General features: G+C 41.2%; 1 protein-coding gene across 40 annotated transcripts in view; it reads right to left on the bottom strand.

Moving 5' to 3' along the window:
- ptprd.L (protein tyrosine phosphatase receptor type D L homeolog) overlaps positions 1-22694 on the bottom strand; it is a 955323-nt gene that overhangs the window by 636251 nt on the left and 296378 nt on the right. For all 40 annotated transcript variants that reach the window (XM_041563903.1, XM_041563907.1, XM_041563920.1 and 37 more), the window contains one exon: positions 9160-9268. The gene's annotated coding sequence lies outside the window, so the exon portion shown is untranslated. The remainder of the gene's footprint in view (positions 1-9159; positions 9269-22694) is intronic.

Below are 22694 nucleotides of genomic sequence, written 5' to 3'. Positions count from 1 at the left end.
TTAGTAGGAAAAAAAGTGTTTGCTGTAGATGGATCAATTTAATCTGCTTCATCTATAGGCGTCTGTGTCCTTGAGTGAGGTCCTGTGATGATTGAAATATTGGATTACAATGACATATGCTATTATACTCTTTTTCATAGAAGTCAATAATAATAGTGCAAAAGATGTGTTTTAGGGGACTGATCATAAAGCCCAAGTATGTGAGCCCCCTGGACAACGTATTCGAAACATGTTGATTAGTGTCATTGAGAATGGTATACACAAAAAGGACTCTCTTCCAAAGGAGGGATTTGTTTAACTTTTTTCTATTCGTTTAAGAAGACAAAAAGGCGGCACTCCAGTTAAAAGAAGGTGGTTTATTCCAACTGGTCAATGACCAACAACACCTGACGCGTTTCGGGAGTAATTCCCTTAATCATAAGGGAGTCACTCCCGAAATCATGCATATATTAACCCACCCTAGTTAATAGCAACTTTCTGGCAACTAAATAGAGGGAGCATTTTGGTTAACTATGTAACCTGTGTTTCCAAATACAACAGCTTAATTAGTAATACTTTCAACAAACCTAGTAATGACTAGGGATGTCGCGGACTGTTCGCCCGCGAACTAGTTCGCGCGAACATCGGGTGTTCGCGTCTGCCGAATGTTCGCGAACGTCGCGCTTAGCTGCCGCTTATTTTTGCCCTCTCACCCCAGACCAGCAGATACATGGCAGCCAATCAGGAAGCTCTCCCTCCTGGACCACCCCCACACCCCCTGGACCACTCCCGTTCCATATATAAACTGAAGCCCTGCAGCGTTTTTTCATTCTGCCTGTGTGTGCTTGGAAGAGCTAGTGTAGGGAGAGAGCTGTTAGTGATTTGAGGGACAGTTGATAGTAACTTTGCTGGCTAGTAATCTACTTGATACTGCTCTGTATTGTAGGGACAGAACTCTGCAGGGATTTGAGGGACATTTTAGGTTAGGTAGCTTTGCTGGCTAGTAATCTACCTTCTACTGCAGTGCTCTGTATGTAGCTGCTGTGGGCACTGCTGGTGATCTCTCATCTGCTGACTGCTGCCTGTAACCCAATAGTCCTTGTAAGGACTGCTTTTATTTTCTTTTTTGTTTTTTTACTTTGCTACTATAAGAGCCCAGTGCTATTAGTCTAGCTGTGTTGGGGAGTGGGACTGGTGTGCTGCTCCTAGTAGTTCAGCACCAACCAGAGTAATTTTTTTTTTTTAATATATATATATATTTTTTTATTTTACTTATCTCACTGTTCTTTAACGTGTCCAGTGCTGTTTGCTGTTCTTCATAGTAGTGCACCAATAGTAGTGCACTTGCAGGCATTATTTGCCCAGTGTGTTCTTCAAACAACTGCCAGCTAGCTGTGTGAGCTTGTTCACATTCTGTCTAAATATCAATAATAATACCGTCTCCAGAAACACAACCTGAATGACGTTTTTCAAGCAGCAATAATATATTCCGTATCCACTGCTGTAGTGTATACGTTGACCTTGCAGGCATTGTTTCAATTTGTTTGCCCAGTGTGTTCTTCATTTTCAAACAACTGCCAGCTAGCTGTGTGAGCTTGTTCACATTCTGTCTAAATATCAATAATAATACCGTCTCCAGAAACACCACCTGAGTGACGTTTTTCAAGCAGCAATAATATATTCCGTTTCCACTGCTGTAGTGTATACGTTGACCTTGCAGGCATTGTTTCAATTTGTTTGCCCAGTGTGTTCTTCATTTTCAAACAACTGCCAGCTAGCTGTGTGAGCTTGTTCACATTCTGTCTAAATATCAATAATAATACCGTCTCCAGAAACACCACCTGAGTGACGTTTTTCAAGCAGCAATAATATATTCCGTTTCCACTGCTGTAGTGTATACGTTGACCTTGCAGGCATTGTTTCAATTTGTTTGCCCAGTGTGTTCTTCATTTTCAAACAACTGCCAGCTAGCTGTGTGAGCTTGTTCACATTCTGTCTAAATATCAATAATAATACCGTCTCCAGAAACACCAACTGAGTGACGTTTTTCAAGCAGCAATAATATATTCCGTATCCACTGCTGTAGTGTATACGTTGACCTTGCAGGCATTGTTTGCCCAGTGTGTTCTTCAAACAACTGCCGCCTAGCTGTGTGAGCTTTTTCACATTCTGTCTAAATATCAATAATAATACCGTCTCCAGAAACACCACCTGAGTGACGTTTTTCAAGCAGCAATAATATATTCCGTATCCACTGCTGTAGTGTATACGTTGACCTTGCAGGCATTGTTTGCCCAGTGTGTTCTTCAAACAACTGCCACCTAGCTGTGTGAGCTTGTTCACATTCTGTCTAAATATCAATAATAATACCGTCTCCAGAAACACCACCTGAGTTGTTGTTGTTGTTGTTGTTTTAAAAAAGGCAAAGGCAGGCCGCCACGCAGAGGCACTAGGGGCCGTGCTGCTATGCTATCCTGTGGCCCTAGGAAATTGCCCAGTTTTACAAAGGCAATTACCCTGAACTCCCAAAATGCTGAAGAGGTAGTTGACTGGCTTACACAGCACACCCCATCCTCTACCGTTTCTAACTTTGCCACAACATCCTCATCCTCCTCTGCTATGGGCACCCCACGTAACACTTCCTCCACCACCGGCGCCCCTTCTTCACTGGAGTCAGAGGAGTTATTTACACATGAGTTTTTTGAACTGAGTGATGCGCAACCATTATTGGCAGAAGAAGATGAAGGAGATGAGGACGTTACACCAGATATAATTCTGGCAGACAACACAACAGAGATGGACATAATGAGTGATGAGGAGGTCCCCGCTGCTGCTTCCTTCTGTGAGCTGTTAGAAGAAATTGATGCATCTGAGGAGAATGATGATGAGGAGATTGATGTTTTGTGGGTGCCCAGTAGAAGAGAGCAAGAGGAGGATAGTTCAGATGGAGAGACGGAGAGTCAGAGAGGCAGGAGGAGAATAAGACTTAGAAGAAGCAGGGAGGACAGCTCGCAGGGAACAGTAGGGCAACAACATGTATCGGCACCTGTGGTCAGCCGGCCAACGCACCCGCCATTGCCGCCAACTTATACTGTTACCGCCAGATTGCCAGCTTCAAAAAGCTCAGCAGTGTGGGATTTTTTTAATGTGTGTGCCTCTGACAAAAGCGTTGTAATTTGCAATGAGTGCAGTCAGAAACTGAGTCTTGGGAAGCCCAACACCCACATAGGTACAACTTCTATGCGAAGGCACATGAACGGCAAGCACAAAGCACTATGGGAGCAACACCTCAAAGGCAGCAGACAAACTAAAAGCCACCCTCCTTCTGGTCCAGCATCTTACTGCTCTACCTCTGCTGTCCTTGACCCGTCTGAACCACCCTCCACTCCGCCTTCCACCTTGACCACCAGTTCCCAGTCATCTGCCCCCAGCCAAGTTTCTGTGAGGGCCATGTTTGAGCGTAAGAAGCTAATGTCTGCGAGTCACCCCCTTGCCCGGCGTCTGACAGCTGGCTTGTCTGCACTCTTAGCCCGCCAGCTTTTACCATACCAGCTGGTGGACTCTGAGGCCTTCCGCAAATTTGTAGCAATTGGGACACCGCAGTGGAAGGTACCCAGCCGCAATTTTTTTTCAAAGAAGGGAATACCACACCTGTACCACCATGTGCAGAGCCAAGTCACCGCATCTCTGTCACTTAGTGTTGGGGCAAAGGTCCATATGACTACTGACGCATGGTCTCCAAGCATGGTCAGGGCAGGTATGTCACCTACACTGCCCACTGGGTGAATTTGGTTATGGCTGGGAAGCAGGGAATGCGTGGCTCAACAACAACAGTGGAGTTGGTGTCACCGCCACGGATTGCACGCGGTTCTGCCACCACCTCTACTCCTCCTTCGCTCTCTACCTCGTCTTCTTCCTCTGCTTCCTCCTCCTCTGCTGCTGGGTCCTCCTCCTCCACACCTGTGCACCCCCAGCTCCCCCTAGGCTATTCGACGTGCCAGGTATGCCGTTGTCATGCTGTCTTGGGGATGACGTGCCTGGAAAGCAGAAACCATACCAGATCTGTACTCCTGTCATCTCTGCAGTCACAGGCCGATCGGTGGCTGACCCCACACCAACTGAAGATCGGAAAAGTGGTGTGTGACAACGGAAGCAATCTGTTGGCAGCACTGAGACTGGGCAATTTAACACATGTGCCCTGCATGGCACATGTTCTGAATTTAATAGTCCAACGTTTTATCTCGAAGTACCCAGGATTCCAGGACATTCTCAGGCAGTCCAGGAAGGTGTCGGCCCATTTCAGACGTTCCTACACAGCCATGGCACGCCTTGCTGACATTCAGCAGCGGTACAACATGCCAGTCAGGCATTTAATTTGCGACAGCCAGACTCGCTGGAATTCAACGCTCCTCATGTTTGAACGTCTGCTGCAACAACAAAGAGCCCTCAATGAATACCTGTTTGAACTGGGTGGTAGGACTGGATCTGCAGAGCTGGGGATTTTTTTCCCCCGTTACTGGGTGCTTATGCGCGATGCCTGCAGGCTCATGCGCCCTTTTGAAGAGGTTACAAACATGGTCAGTCGCACCGAAGGCACCATCAGCGACCTAATACCCTTTGCTTTCTTCCTGGAGCGTGCCGTGCGACGAGTGACAGATGAGGCTGTAGACCAGCGTGACGAGGAGCAGGAAGCGCACGATTTCTGGTCGGAATCACCAGAACGAGCCCAGGCACCTGCTGCAATGCAGGGAGAGGTGTCAGAAGTGGAGTCAGAGGAGGAAGGTGGCTTTGTGGAGGAGGAGGACCAACAGGAGCAGGCTTCCCAGGGGGCTTGTGGTGACCGTTTGGGGACCCCTGGTCTTGTACGCGGCTGGGGGGAGGAGACCGTGGATGATGTAGTCCTTGATAACGAGGAAGCGGAGATGGATACCTCTGCATCCAACCTTGTGAGAATGGGGTCTTTCATGCTGTCATGCCTGTTGAAGGACCCCCGTATCAAGAGGCTTAAGGAGAAGGACCTGTACTGGGTTGCAACGCTACTAGACCCTCGGTACAAGCATAAAGTGGCAGAAATGTTACCAACGTACCACAAGTCCGAAAGGATGCTGCATTTACAAACCAGCCTGCAAAACATGTTGTACAATGCTTTTAAGGGTGATGTCACTTCAGGAACTCATCAACATTCCAGGGGCAGAGGTGCCAGTAATCCTGCCATGAGCGCACCTGCAAGGACAATGCACTTTGGCCACTCTGTAACGTCAGACATGCAAATGTTTTTCAGTCCAAGGCAGCGCCAGAACCCTTCGGGATCCACCCTCAAAGAACGCCTCGACCGGCAAGTAGCTGACTACCTGGCATTAACTGCAGATATCGGCACTCTGAGGAGCGATGAACCCCTGGACTACTGGGTGCGCAGGCTTGATCTGTGGCCAGAGCTGTCACAATTTGCCATGAACCTCTTGTCTTGCCCCGCCTCAAGTGTCCTCTCAGAAAGGACCTTCAGTGCAGCAGGAGGGATTGTAACTGACAAGAGAACTCGCCTAGGTCACAAAAGTGTGGATTACCTGACCTTTATTAAAATGAACGAGGCATGGATCTCGGAGGGTTACTGCACGCCGGAAGACTTGTTCTGACTCCCCATGCAGCTGTCCTTTAGCGTCCTCCTCCCTCCGCCACCATTACAAACTAGGGTGCAAACCCTACTGGTTTGGTTTCATTTGAATCAAAACTTTTTGGACAGGTAAATCCTGAGTTTTTCTGGCCTCTGTGCTTCAGTGGCTGCAACCAAAAAAATGACTATTTTCAGCATTTATATGGCATATTTTTTCTGGCCTCTGTGCTTCAGTGGCTGCGACAAAAAAAAATGACTATTTTCAGCATTTATATGGCATATTTTTTCTGGCCTCTGTGCTTCAGTGGCTGCGACAAAAAAAAAAGACTATTTTCAGCATTTATATGGCATATTTTTTCTGGCCTCTGTGCTTCAGTGGCTGCCACAATTTTTTTTTATATTTTTAGCATTTATATGGCATATTTTTTCTGGCCTCTGTGCTTCAGTGGCTGCGACAATTTTTTTTTATATTTTTAGCATTTATATGGCATATTTTTTCTGGCCTCTGTGCTTCAGTGGCTGCGACAAAAAAAAAAGACTATTTTCAGCATTTATATGGCATATTTTTTCTGGCCTCTGTGCTTCAGTGGCTGCGACAAAAAAAAAAGACTATTTTCAGCATTTATATGGCATATTGTTTCTGGCCTCTGTGCTTCAGTGGCTGCGACAATTTTTTTTTATATTTTTAGCATTTATATGGCATATTTTTTCTGGCCTCTGTGCTTCAGTGGCTGCGACAAAAAAAAAAGACTATTTTCAGCATTTATATGGCATATTTTTTCTGGCCTCTGTGCTTCAGTGGCTGCGACAAAAAAAAAAAGACTATTTTCAGCATTTATATGGCATATTGTTTCTGGCCTCTGTGCTTCAGTGGCTGCGACAATTTTTTTTTATATTTTTAGCATTTATATGGCATATTTTTTCTGGCCTCTGTGCTTCAGTGGCTGCGACAAAAAAAAAAGACTATTTTCAGCATTTATATGGCATATTTTTTCTGGCCTCTGTGCTTCAGTGGCTGCGACAAAAAAAAATTATATTTTTAGCATTTATATGGCATATTTTTTTCTGGCCTCTGTGCTTCAGTGGCTGCGACAAAAAAAAAAGACTATTTTCAGCATTTATATGGCATATTTTTTCTGGCCTCTGTGCTTCAGTGGCTGCGACAATTTTTTTTTATAATTTTAGCATTTATATGGCATATTTTTTCTGGCCTCTGTGCTTCAGTGGCTGCGACAAAAAAAAACATAATTTTTCAGGAAAGTACACATGCCTAATTTTTCAGGGTTCTGCAACAGTGGCAAAATCGCATCTTTTATGGTCACCGCAGGTGATCAATAAAGTAGACCAAAACTGGGCCCACACTGCAGAATCAGTGTTTTTTGGTTCACTTCACTGTACATTGAATTACCTCTGCCTGACCGTGCACGTGCGCACAAGCACGGTGACTGCTAAACACACCACTACAGAAATATTGCCACCAACAGGACGAACATCCTGGAGGTGACAAGCAACTAGTAATTAAAAACTATTATTTGCTCACTTGACGGTATCATTCATAAAAATTGTTACAAAGTATCTTATTTGCACCTGTTAGCTGTTCTGAGCTCTCTGCCAAAAGCTAATTAAGTTAGAAACTGTTTTTTTTCTGGCTGTTCAGTGCAGAGAAAAGAGGGACTTTCCAGTACAAAAGAGGGACAGGGGGTTGAGTGGTCAAAAGAGGGACAGTTGGGAGGTATGCAAGTGCCACCTAGCTGTGTGAGCTTTTTCACATTCTGTCTATATAACAATAATAATTTTGTGTCCGTAAACATCACCTGAGTGATGTTTTTACAGCAGCAATAATATATTCCGTATCCACTACTGTATACGTTGCCCTTGCAGGCATTGTTTGCCCAGTCTTTAACCAAGTGCCACCTAGCTGTGTGAGCTTTTTCACATTCCGTGTCCAGAAACATCACCTGAGTGACGTAGTGTGATTTCTGCCCTTTACAGCACAAAACGCAGCGCTGTGTCAACAATGTATTTTTCAGATACATTTTTGCCCTTGATCCCCCTCTGGCATGCCACTGTCCAGGTCGTTGCACCCTTTAAACAACTTTAAAATCATTTTTCTGGCCAGAAATGTCTTTTCTAGCTTTTAAAATTCGCCTTCCCATTGAAGTCTATGGGGTTCGCGACGTTCGCGAACCGTTCGCATTTTTGGACGCAAGTTCGCGAATATGTTCGCGAACATTTTTTCCGCCGTTCGCTACATCCCTAGTAATGACACCTATTGTATTCAATAATATATCCATTTCATTATTTTTATTTGTACCTGGGACAAAACATTGGCAAATGACAGAAAGGAAGGCAGAGCAGGGCTGTATTTCTTTCTGTCAGGAAGCTCCCTGGAGAGGATGGATGAACTGACTCTTATCCACATGCAAGGATAAGATTTCTCCCACCGAGTTTCCATTTTCACAAGAGTACATTAGAACGGTCCTGCTGCACACATGCTGTACTTAATTTAGAAACTCTGTAAAAATAGATGCATTAATTCAAGTCTGCTAAAAGATCAGAAACTGTCAAAAAGCAAGAGGTAGCTGAAGGATGCCCACAAGCAAATACCAAAACAAAGTTGCAAATAAGCTTTCTAATGCTAATGTCCCAGCACTCTACATGAGACATTTTCCATATTCAATCTGGGCAATGCAAAATATATATAAAATAATTAAAATGTCATCATTTATATTATATGGCACAACTTCCCTGAGATTTTTTATTTATGCCTAGTTACCTGCTGTCATTCACTGCATGAAGGAAGCATATATTTTCTTTTTAATTTGTGTCCTGGGATTATTATCTGATGATGCTGATGCATTTTGTCATGGTTGTTTGCTCCAATGGCCTATCGTAAAGCTAATGATTTGAGGATATACTAATGTATATGTTTATACAATAGCAGATATGTATTCCTTTGTAACTTCATAGACTTTTGTTCAGACATACAGTATTTAAAGCCCCATAGTGTATTTATAAAGTATTTCAATGAACACTAATTCACAATCTTTCATGTTGCATTAAACCTTTTACTCTTCCATTTTTCATCCACTAGCATTCTAATTTTCAGTGTCATTTTGTACTATTACAATATTGATACATTGATTAATATCAATTAAATTATTTCAGCAAAGTAAGTGGTCCTCTGCATGAGCAATCCATTGCCCTTTACTTTGATTCATCATAAGCAACAAGAGTTAAATTGGAGATAGTCAGCTATATTTCACTGTGTTTAGTTTATTCATGACTTTAGAGAATTGAACTCCATTCCAAACTTTTGATTACTGGGTTCAGTAAAAGAAGTGCAATGTACATGTGTTGAAATATTGGGTTCCATAAAAAAATCAGTGTTTTAAAAAGCAACTAAATCTGATTCTCTCCAAGCAAAAATGTTCAACAAACTCCTGGTCCATTAAGACATTTTAAAGCTTTTTTTCCTATTGTACCCAATTGAAAGAATACATATTACTGTACATATGTAACAAAGCTGTGGATATAAAAAGTAAAATCTGATTTTTTGTTACACATACCAGGAGATGAGGCTGTGAAGTGCAGTTTGCACAGGTACCAACATTCTGTCAGTCGGATGACTTCCAATAAATTTCTTGCTTTGAAAAAGGATGCTAGTTTTATGTACACCTGAAACAAAATATTGCACAAATCATTTATGGAAAATTCAACTTTAGAATGATTACAGGTACAATACAACAGAAAATAATCAGTTCAATTGAAGTCAAGAACATATAATTAATAGAATACCTTCACCAATATTTATATTATGACCAGGAAGATCTACTTCAAAATGAAAATGGGACAGTACTGGGTCCATCAGGAATCTCTAAACAGCTTCTGTAGGCTGTAGCCACTGACCTTTTACTCCCCTCTCATTCTCATTCTCACTCCCCGCATCCCCCTATACTTTTCACTTTTTTCCCCACCAGTTCATATCTGTAATTTGATGTCTTTTTTTCAGTTGGGATTTTCCTCTGTCCTTCTATCCCCTTCAGACATAATTCAAACATAAAGGTAAAAAAGGTAATTAAATTTATGATATGCAGAACCCAGTAAACATAAGTATAGTTTGGTTACTTAACTAGTAAATTAGGGCTGAAAAGAATCAGCAGGTTATTAAATTAGTCATGCCACAGCAAGTTTTTATTTGATGCTTTAAATAACATTGGGTGTTAAAACAATGATATCATACTGCTGAAGAAAAAATAAGTTTCACCCAAGTAGAAATCACTTGTAGAAGTAGCAAACCGTATGGTGCAGAAAGCAGTTATGAATATGTGCTGACTCATTATCATTTTTACAGTTTAAATGGCAAAATGAATAATTATTATGCACATTAAAATTCACTCTTTTCTAGTCATGCATATAGTCTTATTTATTTAAAGTCTCTTGATAATGGCACCGAAAGGACAATTATGAATTTTCAAATTGAATATCACGCATGGCTAAAATGATAAAATGATATTTAGGACAGAGGTAGCCTCTATGATTTCTGATGTTTGTACTAGTACTTAAGCAGAAGAAAATGTTCTTTCCTGTCTTACATGCTAAAGTATCCCCTTATCCTCATAAATCAAATTAAATACATCGAAATATAATATATCAGAGCCACAGCAAATAATACCAGAAGGTGTTCAGACTGCAATGAGTTGAACACTGGGTATATTGGGAGACTATATGATCCACATGTCAGTCCATAAATAGAGGGTGGACTTTGGACTAGTTCAATTTAATTTATTTATCAAGGAGTTGTGTTGTTTGCAAAAAAATCCAATTTTTCTAGGGTAGTTTCAGTAAAAACTTAAATTTTTCAGGATAAAAAACATTTTTCAAAATGTATTATGTCCTGAATTTGCAAAAAGCTTGAACCCGAAAATTCTCCAGCTAAAACCTTTTGAGGTCATGTAGAAGTCAATGGAAGAGGTCCCTTGAACCATTTGAAGATTTTTTTAGCCTTCATGATGTTCAGGGAATGCTTTGGTGGTTTGCACTTGAAAACTCAATAAATTTAAGCTATTCGAGTTTTTTTGTCAATAACTTGATCAATTCGAGTATTAGATCAATTCAAGCAGAGATTAAAATAATAATTTGCCTTGCCACTTTCAGAGGTTATATTTCTCTACTCACTGTAGACTCATTGGACTTTTTCTTCATTCTATCTATTCATTTGGGATTAATCCCTGCTTGTACTCCAACATGTAAAAGGCCTACTGCTAAGGTATGTCTTCTTAACAGGTCTAGTACAAACACTGGTCTATTTCTTAAACAGTTTTCTTGTGCTGAATTCTATCTCTAGAGTAATATTGTACACAGTGTATGCCAGGCTCTATATCTAGTACCTTAGGAATTGTTCAGTGTAAAAATAAAAACTGGGTGAATTGATAGGCTGTGCAAAATAAAAAAAATGTTTCTAATATAGTTAGTTAGCCAAAAATGTAATGTATAAAGGCTGGAGTGATTTGATGTATAACAAGTCAGTCAGAACACTACTTCCTGCTTTTCAGCTCTCTTGGTTTACACAGACTGGTTACCCTGGTTACCAGGCAGTAACCAATCAGAGACTTGAGGGGGGGGCACATGGGTCATATCTGTTGCTTTTGAATCTGAGCTGAATGCTGAGGATCAATTACAAACTCACTGAACAGAAATGTACCATGTGGCCCCCCTTCAAGTCGCTGACTAACTCAGAGTTATAGAGCTGAAAAGCAGGAAGTTGGATCCTGGCTGTTTTATTAGACATCTGTTCACTCCAGCCTTTATATATTACATTTTTGGCTAACTAACTATATTAGAAACATTTTTTATTTTGCACAGCCTATCTATTTACAGGGATGTAGCGAACGTCGGAAAAAAAGTTCGCGAACATATTCGCGAACTTGCGCAAAAATGCGAGCGGTTCGCGAACGGTTCGCGAACCCCATAGACTTCAATGGGAAGGCGAACTTTAACATCTAGAAAAGACATTTCTGGCCAGAAAAATGATTTTAAAGTTGTTTAAAGGGTGCAACGACCTGGACAGTGGCATGCCAGAGGGGGATCAAGGGCAAAAATGTATCTGAAAAATCTGCCTGTGTGTGCTTGGAAGAGATAGTGTAGGGGGAGAGCTGTTAGTGATTTCAGGGACAGATGATAGTAAGTTTGCTGGCTAGTAATCTGCTTGATACTGCTCTGTATTGGAGGGACAGAAGTCTGCAGGGATTTGAGGGACATTTTAGCTTAGGTAGCTTTGCTGGCTAGTAATCTACTGTTCTCTTTAAACAGCTGCCATACGTTGACCTTGTAGGCATTGTTTGCCCAGTTTTTTTGGACGCAGCCACTGAAGCACAGTTGCCATAAAAAATATGCCATATAAATGCTGAAAATAGTAATTTTTCGCCATACGTTGACCTTGTAGACATTGTTTGCCCAGTTTTTTTGGTTGCAGCCACTGAAGCACAGTTGCCAGAAAAAATATGCCATATAAATGCTGAAAATAGTCATTTTTTGCCATACGTTGACCTTGTAGGCATTGTTTGCCCAGTTTTTTTGGCCGCAGCCACTGAAGCACAGAGGCCAGAAAAAATATGCCATATAAATGCTGAAAATAGTCATTTTTTTGGTCGCAGCCACTGAAGCACAGTTGCCAGAAAAATTATGCCATATAAATGCTGAAAATATGCATTTTTTTGGTTGCAGCCACTGAAGCACAGAGGCCAGAAAAATTATGCCATATAAATGCTGAAAATATAAATTTTTTTGGTTGCAGCCACTGAAGCACAGAGGCCAGAAAAATTATGCCATATAAATGCTGAAAATATAAATTTTTTTGGTTGCAGCCACTGAAGCACAGAGGCCAGAAAAATTATGCCATATAAATGCTGAAAATATGCATTTTTTTGGTCGCAGCCACTGAAGCACAGTTGCCAGAAAAATTATGCCATATAAATGCTGAAAATATAAATTTTTTTGGTTGCAGCCACTGAAGCACAGAGGCCAGAAAAATTATGCCATATAAATGCTGAAAATATGCATTTTTTTGGTCGCAGCCACTGAAGCACAGTTGCCAGAAAAATTATGCCATATAAATGCTGAAAATATGCATTTTTTTGGTTGCAGCCACTGAAGCACAGAGGCCAGAAAAATTATGCCATATAAATGCAGAAAATATGCATTTTTTTGGACGCAGCCACTGAAGCACAGTTGCCATAAAAAATATGCCATATAAATGCTGAAAATAGTAATTTTTTGCCATACGTTGACCTTGTAGACATTGTTTGCCCAGTTTTTTTGGTTGCAGCCACTGAAGCACAGAGGCCAGAAAAAATTAAACCAGTAGGGTTTGCACCCTAGTTTGTAACGGTGGCGGAGGGAGGAGGAGGACGCTAAAGGACAGCTGTGTGTGGAGTCATGAGGCTTGAAGAGAAGGACAGCTGCATAGAAGTCAGAACAAGTCTTCCGGCGTGCAGTAACCCTCCGAGATCCACCCCTCATTCATTTTAATAAAGGTCAGGTAATCGACACTTTTGTGACCTAGGCGAGTTCTCTTCTCAGTTACAATCCCTCCTGCTGCACTGAAGGTCCTTTCTGAGAGCACACTTGAGGCTGGGCAAGACAAGAGGTTCATGGCAAATTGTGACAGCTCTGGCCACAGATCAAGCCTGCGCACCCAGTAGTCCAGGGGTTCATCGCTCCTCAGAGTGTCGATATCTGCAGTTAATGCCAGGTAGTCCGCTACCTGCCGGTCGAGGCGTTCTTTGAGGGTGGATCCAGAAGGGTTGTGGCGCTGCCTTGGACAGAAAAACATTTGCATGTCTGACGTTACAGACTGGCCAAAGGGCTTTGTCCTTGCAGGTGTGCTCGTGGCAGGATTACTGGCACCTCTGCCCCTGGAATGTTGATGAGTTCCTGAAGTGACATCACCCTTAAAAGCATTGTACAACATGTTTTGCAGGCTGGTTTGTAAATGCCGCATCTTTTCGGACTTGTGGTATGTTGGTAACATTTCTGACACTTTATGCTTGTACCGAGGGTCTAGTAGCGTTGCTTAAGCCTCTTGATACGGGGGTCCTTCAACAGGCATGACAGCATGAAAGACCCCATTCTCACAAGGTTGGATGCAGAGCTATCCATCTCCGCTTCCTCATTATCAAGGACTGCATCATCCACGGTCTCCTCCCCCCAGCCACGTACAAGACCAGGGGTCCCCAAAAGGTCACCACTAGCCCCCTGGGAAGCCTGCTCCTGTTGGTCCTCCTCCTCCTCCTCCTCCACAAAGCCACCTTCCTCCTCTGACTCCACTTCTGGCACCTCTCCCTGCGTTGCAGCAGGTGCCTGGGTTCGTTCTGGTGATTCCGACCAGAAATCGTGCGCTTCCAGCTCCTCGTCACGCTGGTCTACAGCCTCATCTGTCACTCGTCGCACGGCACGCTCCAGGAAGAAAGCGAAGGGTATTAGGTCGCTGATGGTGCCTTCGGTGCGACTGACCATATTTGTCACCTCTTCAAAAGGTCGCATGAGCCTGCAGGCATCGCGCATAAGCACCCAGTAACGGGGGAAAAAAATCCCCAGCTGTGCAGATCCAGTCCTACCACCCAGTTCAAAAAGGTACTCGTTGACGGCCCTTTGTTGTTGCAGCAGACGTTCCAACATAAGGAGCGTTGAATTCCAGCGAGTCTGGCTGTCAGAAATCAAACGCCTGACTGGCATGTTGTAGCGCTGCTGAATGTCAGCAAGGCGTGCCATGGCTGTGTAGGAACGTCTGAAATGGGCCGACACCTTTCTGGACTGGGTGAGAACGTCCTGGAATCCTGGGTACTTGGAGACAAAACGTTGGACTATTAAATTTAACACATGTGCCATGCAGGGCACATGTGTTAAATTGCCTAGTCTCAATGCTGCCAACAGATTGCTTCCATTGTCACACACCACTTTTCCGATCTGCAGTTGGTGTGGGGTCAGCCACCGATCGGCCTGTGACTGCAGAGATGACAGGAGTACAGATCCGGTATGGTTTTTGCTTTCCAGGCACGTCATCCCCAAGACAGCGTGACAACGGCGTACCTGGCACGTCGAATAGCCTAGGGGGAGCTGGGGGTGCACAGGTGTGGAGGAGGAGAAGGAGGACCCAGCAGCAGAGTAAGAAGAAGAAGAAGACGAGGTAGAGAGCGATGGAGGAGTAGAGGTGGTGGCAGAACCGCGTGCAATCCGTGGCGGTGACACCAACTCCACTGTTGTTGTTGAGCTACCCATTCCCTGCTTCCCAGCCATTACCAAGTTCACCCAGTGGGCAGTGTAGGTGACATACCTGCCCTGACCATGCTTGGAGGACCATGCGTCAGTAGTCATATGGACCTTTGGCCCAACACTAAGTGACAGAGATGCGGTAACTTGGCTCTGCACATGTTGGTACAGGTGTGGTATTCCCTTTTTAGAAAAAAAATTGCGGCTGGGTACCTTCCACTGCGGTGTCCCAATTGCTACAAATTTGCGGAAGGCCTCAGAGTCCACCAGCTGGTATGGTAAAAGCTGGCGGGGCTAAGAGTGCAGACAAGCCAGCTGTCAGACGCCGGGCAAGGGGGTGACAGTCAGACATTGGCTTCTTACGCTCAAACATGGCCTTCACAGAAACTTGGCTGGTGGCAGATGACTGGGAATGGGAACAGGTGGTCAAGGTGGAAGGCGGAGTGGAGGGTGGTTCAGACGGGTCAAGGAGAGCAGAGGTAGAGCAGTAAGATGCTGGACCAGAAGGAGTGTGGCTTTTAGTTTGCCTGTTGCCTTTGAGGTGTTGCTCCCAAAGTGCTTTGTGCTTGCCGCTCATGTGCCTTCGCATAGAAGTTGTACCTATGTGGCTGTTGGGCTTACCAAGGCTCAGTTTCTGACTGCACTCATTGCAAATTACAATGCTTTTGTCAGAGGCACACACATTAAAAAAATCCCACACTGCTGACTTTTTGGAAGTGTGCGATCTGGCGGTAACAGTAGAAGTTGGCGGCATTGGCGGCAATGGCGGGTGCGTTGGCCGGCTGAACACAGGTGCCGATACATGTTGTTGCCCTACTGATCCCTGCGGGCTGTCCTCCCTGCTTCTTCTAAGTCTTATTCTCCTACTGCCTCTCTGACTCTCCGTCTCTCCATCTGAACTACCCTCCTCTTGCTCTCTTCTACTAGGCACCCACAAAACATCAATCTCCTCATCATCATTCTCCTCAGATGCATCAATTTCTTCTGACACATCACAGAAGGAAGCAGCAGCGGGGACCTCCTCCTCATCACTCATTATGTCCATCTCTATCGTGTTCTCTGCCAGAATTAAATCTGGTGTAAGGTCCTCATCTCCTTCATCTTCTTCTGGCAATAATGGTTGCGCATTACTCAGTTCAAGAAACTCATGGGAAAATAACTCCTCTGACCCCAGTGAAGAAGGGGCACCGGTGGTGGAGGAAGTGTTACGTGGGGTGGCCATAGCAGTGGAGGATGAGGAGGATGTTGTGGTAAAGTTAGAAACGGTAGAGGATGGGGTGTGCTGTGTAAGCCAGTCAACTACCTCTTCAGCATTTTGGGAGTTCAGGGTCATTGGCTTTTTAAAACTGGGCAATTTGCTAGGGCCACAGGATTGCATAGCAGCACGGCCCCTAGCACGGCCTCTGCGTGGCGGCCTGCCTTTGCCTGGCATTATTTTTAAAAAAACAACAACAACAACAAAAACTCAGTTGGTTTTTCTGGAAACGATAATACACACAGCTAGATGGCGGGTTGAAGAAAACAGTGTGCAAATAATGCCTACAAGGTCAACGTATACACTACTACAGCGGTGGATACGGATTACGTAAAATATATGAATGCTGCTTGAAAAAAAGTAACTCAAGTGGTTTTTCTAGAGACGATAATATTATCAATATTTAGACAAAATGTGAACAAGCTCACACAGCTAGATGGCGGGTTGAAGAAAACAGTGTGCAAATAATGCCTACAAGGTCAACGTATACACTACTACAGCGGTGGATACGGATTACGTAAAATATATGAATGCTGCTTGAAAAAAGTCACTCCGGTGTTTTTTCTGGAGACGGTAATATTATGGATATTTAGACAGAATGTGAACAAGGTCACACAGCTAGATGGCGGGTTGAAGAAAACAGTGTGCAAATAATGCCTACAAGGTCAACGTATACACTACTACAGCGGTGGATACGGATTACGTAAAATATATGAATGCTGCTTGAAAAAAGTCACTCCGGTGTTTTTTCTGGAGACGGTAATATTATGGATATTTAGACAGAATGTGAACAAGGTCACACAGCTAGATGGCGGGTTGAAGAAAACAGTGTGCAAATAATGCCTACAGGGCAAATAATGCCTAAAAGGTCAACTTATACACTACTACAGCGGTAGTAAAATAAAAAAAAGTAAAATAAAAAAAAAATGAATATTAAAAAAAAAAATTAAAGTTGGTGCTGCTGAACTACTAGGAGCAGCAGATTAGCACACCAGTCCCACTCCCCAACACTGCTAGACTAATAGCACTGGGCTCTTATAGTAGTAGTAGTAGTAGTAGTAGTAAAACAACAAAAAAATAAATAAAAGCAGTCCTTACAAGGACTACTGTTATTGCAGCAGTCAGCAGATGAGATCAGAAGCAGGACAGCTGCCCACTGCAGCTACATACAGAGCACTGCAGTAGAAGGTAGATTACTAGCCAGCAAAGCTACCTAAGCTTAAATGTCCCTCAAACCCCTGCAGACTTCTGTCCCTCCAATAACAGAGCAGTATCAAAACGATTACTAGCCAGCAAACTTTCAACTGTCCCTGAAATCACTAACAGGCAGCAGCTCTCTCCCTACACTATCTCTTCAGCACACACAGGCAGAGTGAAAAAACGCTGCAGGGCTTCGGTTTTTATAGGGAAGGGGAGTGGTCCAGGGGAGAGCTTCCTGATTGGCTGCCATGTACCTGCTGGTCTGGGGTGAGAGGGCAAAAAAAAGCGCCAACAATGGCGAACCCAAAATGGCGAAAGTCGCGCGACGTTCGCGAACTTCCGGCGAGCGCGAACACCCGATGTTCGCGCGAACAAGTTCGCCGGCGAACAGTTCGCGACATCTCTATCTATTTACACAGTTTTTATTTTCACACTGAACTGTTCCTTTAAACCAACAAGTAATACTTGAAAAATGTGTCCTGTTCCTTTTATTGTCATTTGGCAGTAAAGCAGTTATTTTTTTTTACTGTTAATGCACATATTATTTCAGCTAAAAACTTTTACAGCCAACCTAGTTTTTTATTATAATTGGCTTCATTCTAGTGTTAAAATAAGATACTATTCACAAAGCTATTGAATTCTAAAAGTGAAAACACATACAGGGGCCCATTTATTAAACATCCATTTTTTGTGGTTGAGTGTTAAAATAAGAAGCTATTCACAAAGCCATTCTAAAATTGAAAAACACATGCAGGGGCCCATTTTTTAAACCTCTAGTTTTTTGTTGTTGAGGTATTTAGGGGAAAATCTCAAATTATTCATGGAAAAATAAAAACTAACATTTTTAGATATTTATTATACCCCAAATCTGCTAAAAATCTGAATAAAAAAATACACATCTCAAACCTATTGAGGTCATGTAGAAGTCAATATCAGAAGTCCCTTTTATAATTTGAAGATATTGTGATCAGCGATGGGTTTCGTTCGATAATCCGAAAAATTCAGAATTTTCGGGAGATAAAAAAATTTAGCAATTTGGGTGTCAAATCGATCCAGATTGATTTTGTCTAGTCTTTTCCCAACTTTTTTGAGCTGATTATTAATGAGTCAAATTTGTGGATGGGAGTTAGGTCGAGTTTGTTTCAATAAAAATTTTTTAGATAAATTTGAGTTTTAGTAAATGTGCCCTTCGGTGTGGTCTAATTTTGTGTGTTTTTGGTAAACTACAGTGTGTTTACTGATCCAGCAAAACAACAGAATTTACTTATCAAACATAGTATTTTGTTAATACAATGCTCTTGAATATGTTTTATGTTTACCTTATTTTTAAATTCACTATTTATGCTAAAATAATGACTTTATGTATATTGTTTATGTTGTTTTAGAAAATGCTTACTTTCATTCTATTTCCATCACAGCTCCATAACTTTTACCATCATAAAAAATGAAGGTCACACATACTAAACGTTGTTAAGTCTTATGGGATTTTCTGGCTCTTGAATGAAATTAGCTATAATGTCCATTAAAGTCTGCCATTGTTTCTAAAAGTCTGGCACTCTAGACTACTAATTCAGCAATGTGATTTAGCATGAACAGAGATTTTCGGGAAGGGAAATCAAAGGATTAGCGTAGGGTTCTATTTGTCAATCATTGCAAATTGAATAAATTACTACGTTGCCAAAGGCACTTCTGGCAGTCAGTGGTAGGGCAGAGCTCCAGTAGCTTAACATTTAATCAGCTTGGCTTCTAATATTTGTCAGTGCTGCAGCAAAATGTTAAAACTGTGGAGTTTGCAAGATCTGTGTGTTGTAAAGAAGCTGAAGGTATATATTTGGATACACTTAAGTTAAAAATATGTACAGTACATCTGGACCTAGCAGACAAGGGCATAATCATAAAATAGGCATTAGGATATAAGGCGATTACAATTTAAACTAAGGACTATATGGTACACAGATGTTCTCAAGGTCAAAAAGATACTTTTATAACATACAGGTTCATGCAAGTTGCCCATATGTTTGAATGTTCATTTTTGTGGATTCTGTAAAATATTTTATACCGTTTATTGTGAATCTGTGGTCACAGACTTTGGTCTCCTCTTTGGAAATGGGAGTAGGGGAAGTAAATTCTGCAGATTAGATTCTGGCCTGTATAACCAGCAAGAGCTGTGGAAACTGTACTATATTACTTTATCACTATTATTATATGGTAAAATAAATATGTCCAGACTTCTGGCAAGAATTATACTTATTTAGGAGTTTTTATCGATTCCATTTATGCATATGAGGATGCTGCTATTGACAGATGATAAAAGGTTTCAACAGAGCGTTAAAATGGGATTTGGCAAAAAGGAAATTTTAAAAGTATGGATTGGTGTGGCATGTAGACATCCTCCCATTCCAACCCCTACCTGTTCCTATCTTAAGCATGATTCAGATGTGCAATTTAGAGAGCAGAAGGAGGTGCAGTGTGCAGAGACCAACAATACCAGGAGGCACAAGTGCTATTAAATTGCACCTGTTCTTGCACTTGCTTTTTCTGGGGTTGTTATGTTTTCAAATCACCACTTCATTTATTGAGCAAAATTATTCTGTTCTGTTGTTCAGTCTGCAGAAATATTTGCTCATTTTCACCCAGTGTTCATTTTTTATCTTTCTTTTTAAGGGGTGATTTATCATTTTTGAATGCACTCAAATGAACTCACAACTCATTTGAGTAAAATTTAGTTTTCTGCAAAAAAAACCCTTATCATCATGAACACTATTAACGTCTTCAAATGGTTCAAAGGACCTCTGCCAATGACTTCTACATGACCTCAACAGGTTTTAGCTATTTCTAGGGTCAGTGTATAATAAATCTCGAAAAATTTGAGGTTTTCTTTTTAAAAACTCAAAAATAACCTTGAAAACGCAAATGTTGCCTTAAATACACAATTCGAACTTTAATAAATCTGCCCCTAAGTGTCATATTTATTAAAATAAAAATGATCTAAAAATAACTTACATAATCACGGGTTTTGTTATTATTATGTTTTTTATTTATTATAAATGTTTAAGGGGTTCATCTCAATCTCATTTTTCTTTTCACTACCAGGATTTAAAGAAACTCTATTAACAACTTTTCTTGATTGTTTAAAAAAAACATTTCCTATTGACTTCTATATTAACTTTTAGTTGCAGAGATTTTTATTCTAAAATTATCAGTAATTTGACAAATCTGAATATTCTCAACTAAAACATATTACAATAGATTATCCACTTTTGACAGGAAAAAAGTTCCTTGTACTCTGTATTCCATTTGGTATTGCAGGATTTATAATAAAACATGTAAAACGCATTGGTTTAAAGCATGCTTGTTTTTGGGGACCACAAATTCAGACTATACGCCATTGAGGTCACACCTTTTTCTGGTTGCTAGATCCTTTACATCTATTGTTAAAGGAGAGTGGCTGACACATTCAATTCAGTGAGAATGGTTTATCATGTGAAAGTCATGGATGAGATTCAATCCAAGGAGAAAAAAGTTTTCTTCTAATTCAGTTCCAGTTTGCTCCCATAGATTTTTTAAAAAGTTTTCACGTGATAAACAGTGAGCTAAGTTTTTCTGAATTGAATTGCATCTCAAATTGGCCCATTGTCTGAAAGAAAGTTATATTCTGCTTCCTGATCCCTACGAGCACAATTAAAACAAAGCAGCAATCCAATAAGAAGATAAATAAACTCCTTCTTTCCTACAGCTACAACCTGTCTGTAAGATAAAGAGAAGCTCTTTAAACAGTGGCATTTGTGCCCATAGGTATCAGAAAGTGGAATATGACTACCTTCAAATGGTTTAGTGCAATAAATAACAAGGAACTTACATATTTACTGATCAAAACAACAGGCAGAAATAATGTTCAGTACAAGTCCTATTCATTGAGCAAATGTTGAAAAGGGGGATGTACTGCCCTTTAAATGTTTAGCTGGCTGGTTTGATACTTGCAGCCACTAGAAGCAAATCATTTAAGGTTTGTTTGTGTTAGGAGAATCCAAGCATTTTAATACCAAGACTGCCTGGACAAATCAAATTTCAGGTCAGAAACTCAAACAGATAACTCAAGGCAGTTTAGATTTTAAACACATATTGGTGGTTATCCTTTAAGTGAATTATTTAGCTATGATGGCTCATGATCACTGCCTTAACACAAATGTAACACACAATTAACTCATTATGCATTTTTAATTCAATCACTATTACCTTTAAAGAAAATATCCCTGAGCTGTAAGAAGTCTTTTATCTGTTGCATACAGCGTACTTTTCTAATTAATGAAATACTGTGTGTTTCTACCGTCAAAAAACATGTCCCACAAGATGCCAATTCATTCTCTCCAAAGACCATTAATAATCCCCATTTGACAGATTCATTTAGTGTCAAGAACACTTTACAGGACTTGAGAAAAGGAAGATCTTAGTGCAGATGTTGTGAAAAAAGAAAGTTCAATCTCTTTTCTCAGAGATTACAAAAAGGTATTAACCTTTGTCCCAAAGGCATAGGTTAATTAAAAAGAAGAGGAATAAAAACCCCTTCCATTTACATTAATAAAACATCTAGCCCTGTGTTAGAAGTCAGCAGTCACAAGTCATTATTTGGCTTTTTTTTATAATTGAACTATGCATTTGAATTCCATTTATCTCATGCATTATCGACTACTTCAGCAAGAGCAATTAAGACAGGCACACAATGTCGAAGCCCTTAGAGCTAAGATGCAAAGGAAATCTTCTAACCTTCATAAGTGATTCCCATTTATTTTTATTGCAAAGGAAAAATGTTTATATGTCTAAACACAATTTTACAAATGTATAAACGGAACCTTACATTAGATGGAAATTTTAGATTGCATACAGATTTGGTTCCTTATTTCTATTGCTGTCAAATTTGTGATTTGTTGCATTGTTGAGTCTACCACTATACTACATACCTTAAAAAATGTTTTTTACTAATTTTACTAATAATATATCTAAATATACTTTCTAGATAGATAAACAAATCATTTTTATGAGAGCAGAGAGCATATCAATCTGTCAAGATTAGGGTTACAAACAGTGATCTTAAGTAGGGGCACCCCAATTATTTTTCTGTTTATAGAGGTATAATTTTTCTGTTTGGGAGGCATCTATATATAGTGTGCCCAGTAAGTTCATCTGGCTGCCTACTTACTACTTTCCTTGCCACATACTGTAAAACTTGTCAGTTTCTCTAAATCCCACCAACAGCAATGTCATTTATTATAGATTATACTTCCAAAAGTAGAAGTTGAAGAAGGATGTTATCAAATATATGCAGCAAAATAATCAATACTATAAATCATTGTGTGCCCCTCCTGCTTGCCTATTCCTCAA

This window comes from Xenopus laevis, chromosome 1L (assembly GCF_017654675.1).
Source record: "Xenopus laevis strain J_2021 chromosome 1L, Xenopus_laevis_v10.1, whole genome shotgun sequence".
NCBI classification, from domain to species: Eukaryota; Metazoa; Chordata; class Amphibia; order Anura; family Pipidae; genus Xenopus; species Xenopus laevis.
Note: the sequence above shows the minus strand (reverse complement) of the source record. Positions and strands in the feature narration are given on the sequence as shown.